Genomic DNA, 8522 nt, shown 5'->3' on the forward strand with positions numbered 1-8522 from the left:
TGCAACTTGTTGTCCTGGAGGGCCTGCCCGTAGGGGTTTCAAGTGGGGCGGGGGGGCCCTGTTGCATCTCAGCTTTCCTGGAGGCTCCCTGATTTCTTTTGCTCTGCAAAGCCATGGTGCTGGCTGTGCTGTCCCACTGACCAGGTAGTTGTGGCTTTTCCCCAGGACTGGGGTACTGAGAGCAATGTTACAGGATCTCCTTGACTGCTGCTGGCAGAACGGGACCGTGGGGGCCACTGCTGGGCAGCCCTGCACTTTCCCAGCCCCCTTGAGCCATCCTGAGCTCTCTCACGGGGCTGGAGCAATAAGGGCAGGCTGGTGGGAGCAGGATGGCTGTCACCGCCTGCCCCTGCTCCTGGCTCCACGGGAAAGCCCCGTGCAGGTCCTCAGGCAGTTAAATCCTGCTGGGAACTGGTGCAAGAGTGGTCTCAGCAGAGAGTCACGTTTACTGAAGCAGTCTTACCCTCTGGAAGAGCGTAAGCTAGGGTGGCAGCGAGAGGTAGAGGATGGTCTTAAGAAAGACCCCCTGCTTCCCTGTAAGCAAGCCCAGGAGAAATGGAGAGGAACCCCCAACAGGGAAGGATGTGAAAAACCAACATGCAAATAATATATACTTGAGCATTGGCTCTGTAGAGATTTTTGGATAAGGGGAATATAAGAAACCCTCAAATGATGCCCCAGATGACTTGAGCAACTCAACAGGGAAAGCTGATTCACAAAGTGATGTGCCTTTGGAAACCTCCACCCCTCATCTCAGCCACTCCCTTCACTCTTGTCTTGTGTTACGTTCGCAGCCTACCCCAGCTCTGGATATCTGCCATTTGGATGGCGCATGAGGAGAGGAGGACAGGACAGGTCTATCCAGCCCCAATGGGATATTGCACTGTCACAGCCTTGGCACCACAAGCAGTTGGCCACCCTGGCCCCCGCCCGCACAGAAGCGTTCAGACTCTGTGTGCAAACATGGGCAAACTGTGAGTGTGGCTGTGGTGCCACACAATGGCACAGGCTGGAGAAGACAGCCACATCAGCAGTTAAACCATTACAGCAAAGTCTAACAGAGTCTCAGCTCTGGAGTCCTCCAGTGCAGCTCCTGGTAAATCAGTTTTCCTACATTTTCCCAAAAGTTCCTGTATCAGACTGCCAGGAGAAAGAGGGGCTGAACCGAAGACTTTTGTGAATACCAGTGCAACCATTAAAGAATTGTCTACTAAACCTGCAGTATTTTATAGTTGATTAATCTAAAAGGCTACGTAGGAAAGTATTATCACCTCCTCCCCAGGCTTGGAACCTGATTGCATCAAACATAAATCTTGTAAATGGACTTGTACTTTTCTCTGGGAATTATTTAAATAGATGAGCATTTTATTTAATCTCACAACCATTAAATGTGTTAGGTCTAGCTGGAAGATATGGGCAGAAATAAAGTGCATCACACTTGGGATAGGTCCATTTTGGTGTGGGAGTGAGGGTTGAAGCGATTGCACCATTTGTGGTCTCCAAGCACCAGTGAAAAACCTCAGTGCCAGCCAAAAACTGTTGGGAAGCAAAAGGGAGGCCCTGTTCCTGCTGGGAGGTCTTGGTGAGCCAAGCGCAGGGATGTTATGGTAATGAAGTTTCATTTGGATTTTGTTGGGTTTAGACACAACTTTGGTGGATCTTTGCACACAGGTGTTGATGCATGTGTGCAGCCAGGACTGCCCAGGAACTGCTAAAATCCCCAATCCTTTGTGCTTCAGCTAGATTAGAGCCCTGAAAAGTTTTGATATGTTATTTTTTCAATACTCACAATAGCGTGGTTTGGTGTCTAGTAAATAGCTGTTTAACAGCAGAACACACAGCAGTCGGCTTCACTTATCCTTTAGAGATGTTGAAATTGGAGAAAAAGATTTAAAAGGCAGAAGAAAGAAAAGGATTAAAGAAAAGATGAAAGGAGGCAGAGTCAGACCAGACACAAGCACCTCAAGAGAGCCAAATCTAGCTGCTCACGCTCAGGAATGCAGCTGGGAGCGGAGGTAAGGGCAGGGAAGCCTGCAGGTTGTCAGGGGTCAGAGAGCAGGATGGGCCGAGCCTCACGGGGCATCTCTTTCCCACCTCCGAAGTTTCGGAGCACCAAAGCCCTAGGTTGCCTCCATTTCCTCTTACCTCCCAACCTAGGCTGAGCACCTTGCAGGTCTCCTTTCTTTTCCTCTCCAAATTCTCCTTGGGCACCCAGTGGCCGAGGTTAGAAAAGCTGGTTTTGCACGTGGCTTGCTCAGGATTAGCTACTACAGTGAGTGGAAAAACTGGCTTTTTTCCTAATTTCAAAGCTATTTAAGCCAAATGTTCCTGTGTGGACTTTAGGTGAAAATCACCACACTGTTTTTAGTAGGAAATCAGCTTTCCTAGAGTAGAAAGAGAAGCATTTTGTAGCCAAAGTTCTTGGTTAGATGCTGGGACACAGCAGGAGGACTGCACTCTGTGTCCTGGGAAGATGGTCTTCCTCCAGCCTGGTGGAAGGACAGTCCCCTTAGACCTGGGACAGCCCTGTAGACGTCTTAGGCTATGGCAAAGGAAAGGTGCTGAGCAGAAGTTTGGCTGAGCCATGAAATAGAGGTGTGTGGAGGCGGCAGGGCAGCACACCCCATGGCAGAGCCTCCTGCACTTGGCTGACACCAGTGGGTGCCCCCTCCTGGCATGGCAGCTCCCAGACCACCCCAAATGTGGGCTGCTGTCGGAGGGGTGGCAGCATGCTTGCATTTCTCTGCTGTAAAAAATTACTACTAATATTCTACTTGAGATCAAAGCCCACATGCTGGACATGCACAGGAAGCAATGAGTTATTCCCTTCAAAATAGAAATGTCATTAAAAAAAATTGTAGCTAACTCTGCTTTGCCCAAATGAGCAGGTCTTTTGAGAGCTCACATATGTGAATGATCCAAGAGGTCTCTGCTGTTATGCTGCTCAGCAGATGGTTTACTTTTTTCTGAATCACTGATTCCCATTTTGTGTCGAGAATCTGTCTGGGCAGAATTACCTTAGGGTGCACAACTGAAAGGCCAAAAAGCCAGTTCTGCTCTGACTGAACCAGGGGACTTGACCCAGCTCTGCACCACAGAGAGGCCCAGCAGGAGTGTGGCTGTCACTGCACTGCCTTCTCCATCCTCGTCTTCCCAGGCACCACTCTCCTAAGAGACTGAGAGCTGTTCTGGTGCATCCAGCTTCACCCAGTAACGGCAATTTGGGTGCCCTCATTCAGGTGCAGCCATCCTGGCTCCACAGGCAATGTCTGTCTGTCTAGCTGCCCATTTCCAGGGCTCGGGCTGCGTATTTTTCCAACAACCCACAAGGGAGAGCCTGGGTCAGCGGTGAGCACATAGGGCTGGGCCACCCGTTCTGCTCACAGTTCTCTCTTTCAGTAGGGGCTGGACAACTGGGAGACACATAGGCCACCAGTTCTCCAGTCCGAGGTTCATTTCCTCCTCCCCAGAGGCACTTGGTTAGCACGTGGGCTCTCCTGAGAAGATCAGAGGTGTTGGCTATTTAAGCTATATACCTGGCATCCCACTACCCATTGTGGGCAAAATGAGGGCAGAAGACCATGTTGCTTGCAGGGAATGAGGCTGCATGAAGGACAGCATTGCTCAGGAGACCCTGCCCAGCACGCTCCCAGTTCAGTGGCACTGGGAGCTGAGCGGTCTGAGAGCAGGCCTTGAGTTGGAGCTGAGAAAGTCTCTTTCCTGCCTGTTCCTCTTGGCATCTCCTGCTGTGGCCAAGAGAGGTGCCAGGGTTGTGCCAACATATTGGCAATAAGGTCTGATGGCCTTAAGACTGGCAAATGTCCTGGGATAGGCAGTGGTGTTGCCTGATATTCCCACCAGCAGTCCCACATCTAATGGCTGTGCGCCCACAGCTGTTTCAGGAGGATGGACTGGGTAATCCCTCCCACTCCCCAAAAGCCACGGCTGGGCTGCTCTTCCAGCCAGGGGCTGCAAAGGCCATGCCAGGGATCCTTGTGTTCTAGCACTCTCTGCACTTGAATAGGGACACCATGGCCCAAAGTGGCACACGGGTGGTTCCCTGGCTGTGACACCAGCACAACTCAAGGGCAGGTGTCCTGGCTCCAAACAGGGTCCTTCACTCACTGAGAGACTTTCTGGTGCTGCTCCCATCTGTAGCTCAACTTTCCCAGGTGTCCTTTGCTGTTTCCCCAATGATAGTGCTTCAGAAGCTTCTCTAGGTTCGTGAATGTTTAGGCCTTGGTAGAGCTGCAGATTTTTAAAACCAAAAGGTCATTTCTAAGGCACCTTCATCCCATCTCTGGCTTCAGAAAGGGTGTAGAAACACCTGCCCACACCTTCCACATGACAGTGCTGAGTTGCAGGGCTCTGCTCTCAATTTCAAGGTCTTGTGTGACTGTCAGTCCAACATCACTTGCTTAGCCATATCGTAGGCATGTCCTCAGTGCTATCATCTTCAGGCCACTCTCTCTTTCTATGCTTTTATGCAAGAGTCATCTGATACCAGAAACCTCTTCTATGCAGGTACCTGTAGAGATGCTCAGGGCAGATTGTCTCTCTGCACTAAAGACATCACACTGCTTAAGTTCCCCAGTGTATCACAGGTACCATACCTTGAATGGTATTTATGGAAGGGCTGCAAGCTTTCATTAAAATAATAGAAAACCCATGAATTTATTTTTTGCTGCCAGTAGGCGTGCAAGGGGATAACAAAGTGCAATAATAGTTTTCTATGTAAAGCAAATTAAACTGGTATTTAGTTTACTAATTACTAATTATTGAATAATTATTTGCTATTGCTGTATCCACTGTTACTAACTCCATCACAGAAAAGCAGAGGCTTGCTGAGAAATCATAGAACTGCAGGCTAAAAATGAACTAAGGGAAGGAAATCCACCACAGAAAATGCAAGGATTAGGGGCACTTAGTGCCATGGGGCATCAGGAGGGCCAGGAGGAGAAGCAGGGCCAGAGGACACCAAAGCTGGGCACATGGATTCCCTACGCCCCTGCTGCTCTCTATGATGGGACTCACAGCTCATCCTGCACATGATGTTACTTTTAGTGTGCTTAGACATAGTGTTTGGCTAAACGTGTGTCTGCAGTTCCTTTGAATCACACTTCCACCAAAGATTTTGTCTGCAGGGTTTTTGGTACATGGGAGGAGCCATGATGGGGAGAGCCCTACACTGGAAGATACCTGGGTGCCAAGCCCCCATTGCTCAGGCAGGGATGCTCCTCGGTGCCGGTTCTGGCACTGTGCAGTGCTGGGCTCAGCTGCTCCTGCCAGGCATCACCATGACTCAGCCCAAACATAGGATCTCCCAAAGAGCAGTGGGGGCTCACCTGTCTCCAGCAACCCCTGCTTCACCCTCCACTAAACTCTCAAACTCCCTTCTTGCAGCCGCTGGTCAAAGCAACAGGTCAATCACAAAGTCTTTGGGGCATCAGCATCTGCTATGAGCCAGAACAAACACTAACAGGGTGGGGGGACACCACCAACCAGAGGGAAAGCTGTTGCTGCTAGAGGTGATTTTTGTCAAGGAGCGACATGATCTTCCACCTGAATGGTATTATCTTGGGATAGGTTTACTGACTGGCAAAGCGAGGGGAAGCATCACTAGCTGGTGGAGATAAATCCGATCTCTGTCACTCAGGAAAGCTTCAAAGAGCCTCTAACACCAGGGACTGCTCACTCTCGGGGTAAAGCAGCTCCTCCTGTGCTTAGAGGGAGCCCAGCAACCACATCAGGCCACCAACTGCTCTTCTTACTGTCGGGAGGCCATTCTGCCCCTCTGCCAGTGCAGCAGTGGAAAGTGTTGTGAGGTGCTTTTCCATTGCCATTCCTGGAAGAGATGCTTCCAGCGGGCTGATTTTCACAACCAAGGTGAACAGCCTCAACTGGAAATGCTTTGCAGGATGCAAACTGTAGTGAAGGTTACAGCTGTAGTTACTGTTCGTCTCACCTGGCAGGGTAGGGAGATAGCACTTTGCAGGATCTCCTGCTTTCAGTTTTAGTACAATTCAGTTCTTCTTGTCAATCCTCAAAGCATTTGCTCCTCCCTCCAGGTAGCCCAGGTGTGATGGGTGCAGGCTAGCTCAAGGAGACACTTCTGGGAGGGAGATCAAAGGGAGGCACAGGGAAACCAAGCGTCCGTTGTAGAGGCAGTAGGGCTAGGCTGGGCTTTGCCATTCAAAACCAGCCCCTTCCTCTTTCCCTCTGTGTTTACTGCTCTCTCAGGGTATCCTTGTAGGGGGTCAAGCTCTTCCAGGCATCCATCGGCATTGAGAGCTCAGTCTAAGTGCTAACAGGCTTTTGCTGCACTGCAACATGAACACAGCTTCCCACGGCAGCGTCTGCCTGACGGCTGCCCAGGAGCAGGCAGCTGCCTCCAAACGCCCTGGTCAAACTCGAGCAGCCGGAGACGTTTGTGCACCAGCTTGTCTGGGAGGTGCAGAGCAATGGCTCGCCAGCAGTCATGCTACCTTCCTCCTTGCCTGACAGCAGAAATCACCATCCATCTTTGCCATGCCTTTGATTCCCAGGCCAACTTAAATGCTGGGCGAGTTATAAAATAAAATACAGTAGGAGACAAGACTCTCCCACTGCTCCTGTGGGTGGCTACAACAAATGATCAGGCTGATTTCCCATCTGAACAACTATTTGATGTCATCATCAGTATTGCTTCTCCCTTTTAAGCTCCTCTCTTTCCCCACTTTTAGCATCTCCATATTTTAGACTTGGAGAAACAAATCTGGGGTGAAATAATTCAAGTTATGGCTTTACAGTTACCATGCTCTGCTGGGTAAGCTGTTTGGACATGGATCAAGTTCATGTCTATGCCTCCTCATTGCAATGATGCACTTCTTGAACTCAAGAGCAGTGTCTACTCCAAACACCTATCTGGCAGTACTGGGAAGCTATCAGTTGGCTTTCCAATCACCTTTCCACGTGAGCAGTGGTGGTGACAGCAAAAGTACCCGCTCTGGTTTCCTATGTCAGAAAACGCCACACTGTGGCACTTCTTTCTTCTTGAATAACCTACTTTAGCTCATTTCCAGAAAAGACAGTGGGTTCTCTGCAATGCCAAACAAGCCAGCATGGCTTTGGTTGGAAGCCATCATGTGAGGCAAAGCCAGTTCAAGATGCTCCATATCTCATTGGAGTGTTGCCCCATCAGTTACAAACAAATGCAAGCATTTACTAAAAACACAAGTTTGTGATCATTGTTTTTGTCCAATGTTTCAGTTTTGTTTTTGTTTTAACCATTAAAATGAGAAGAGGAGCCACCAGAGGCTGCGGGATTGGAGCTGCAGGCACATCTCTGGAGCAGGTTGGGCTATCTACCTTGTTCTCTCCCAGCCTCTGTATTAAAACATTGTTAGAGCTGCGAGGCTCAGCAGCGGGTTGAATCATTTCCTGAGCTATGTTTGCAATGCCTCATGTTAAAAAGAGAGTAGGGTAGGGGTGGGGGTGGGAAATGAAGCTAATGAGGAAATATTTTCTTCCAAAATAAGGGCTTTGCATGGCTCAGCAAGGTGCAGAGCAGCTGTTTCCAACTTCTTCTGAAGCACCAACCATTGGCCAGGGCTGGTAGGTATCAGCTTGGAGAAACATCTGTCCCAATTAAGTTTCCTGATGTTACTCAGATAAATGTAGCCATTTTACCAGTGTGCTCAACTTCCCCCAACCTAGAAAGCAAATTACTAGGAATATACTACCCATAACCATGTGCTAGCTCTCCTGTGAGAAAAAGATGCATGTAAATACACTATTCATAATAAGCGGAGAGCAGAATTATTTCCGATGGAAGCAGTGCAGGGTGCAGTGTTGGGATCGGTGAGCAGCTGGGGGTGAAAGGTTTGGGGAGAGCTGGGACTGCACTGCGGGGCCAGGGGATGGAAATCTTGGACCTTTCCAAACCAGCAAGAGCAAGAGGACTGGGAAGGGTGAGTGGGTGGGTGGGGGAGACACTGGTTGTGTGCGTGGAGCAGGGTCTGGGCTCACCACTCCCCAGCTGAGTCACGGCTCCCGCAAGCGCGAGGCAGCCAGCAGCATTGCTGTGGTGTGAGCACACTTGGGGAGGACGGGAATCCTGCCCTGAATATGAAGTGTGAAATCCATGTCCAAAAAAATTTTCAAATAGTGCATAATGTAAGTGTTTGATGGGTTTTCTAACCAGGGATCTAGCATTGAGAGCATTAAACTAAACATTAGGTGACTTAGCATGCTGTACAAGAAAGCCTGGGAAATGAGAAATGCAAGGATAGATTGCATTATTTATAGTTTCATTTTTTTCCCAGTTTTGAATGCCTAAGAAAGAACAAACGTATGCAGTGCTTAGAGGGGGACACAGTGTGGCCAGACTCTGCATTTGCAACGACTGCCTGCTATTCTTGCCTGGTCCTTTTACATGGATTTCTCCATCCAGCCTCTCACTAACTGCACTCCTGCCGCTTTCCACCTGCAGCCAGAAATCCTGCCAACCCCACTCCACGCCGGACAGGAGCCCCAAGGCAAGG

This window comes from Haliaeetus albicilla, chromosome 27 (genome assembly GCF_947461875.1).
Source record: "Haliaeetus albicilla chromosome 27, bHalAlb1.1, whole genome shotgun sequence".
Taxonomy (NCBI): Eukaryota; Metazoa; Chordata; class Aves; order Accipitriformes; family Accipitridae; genus Haliaeetus; species Haliaeetus albicilla.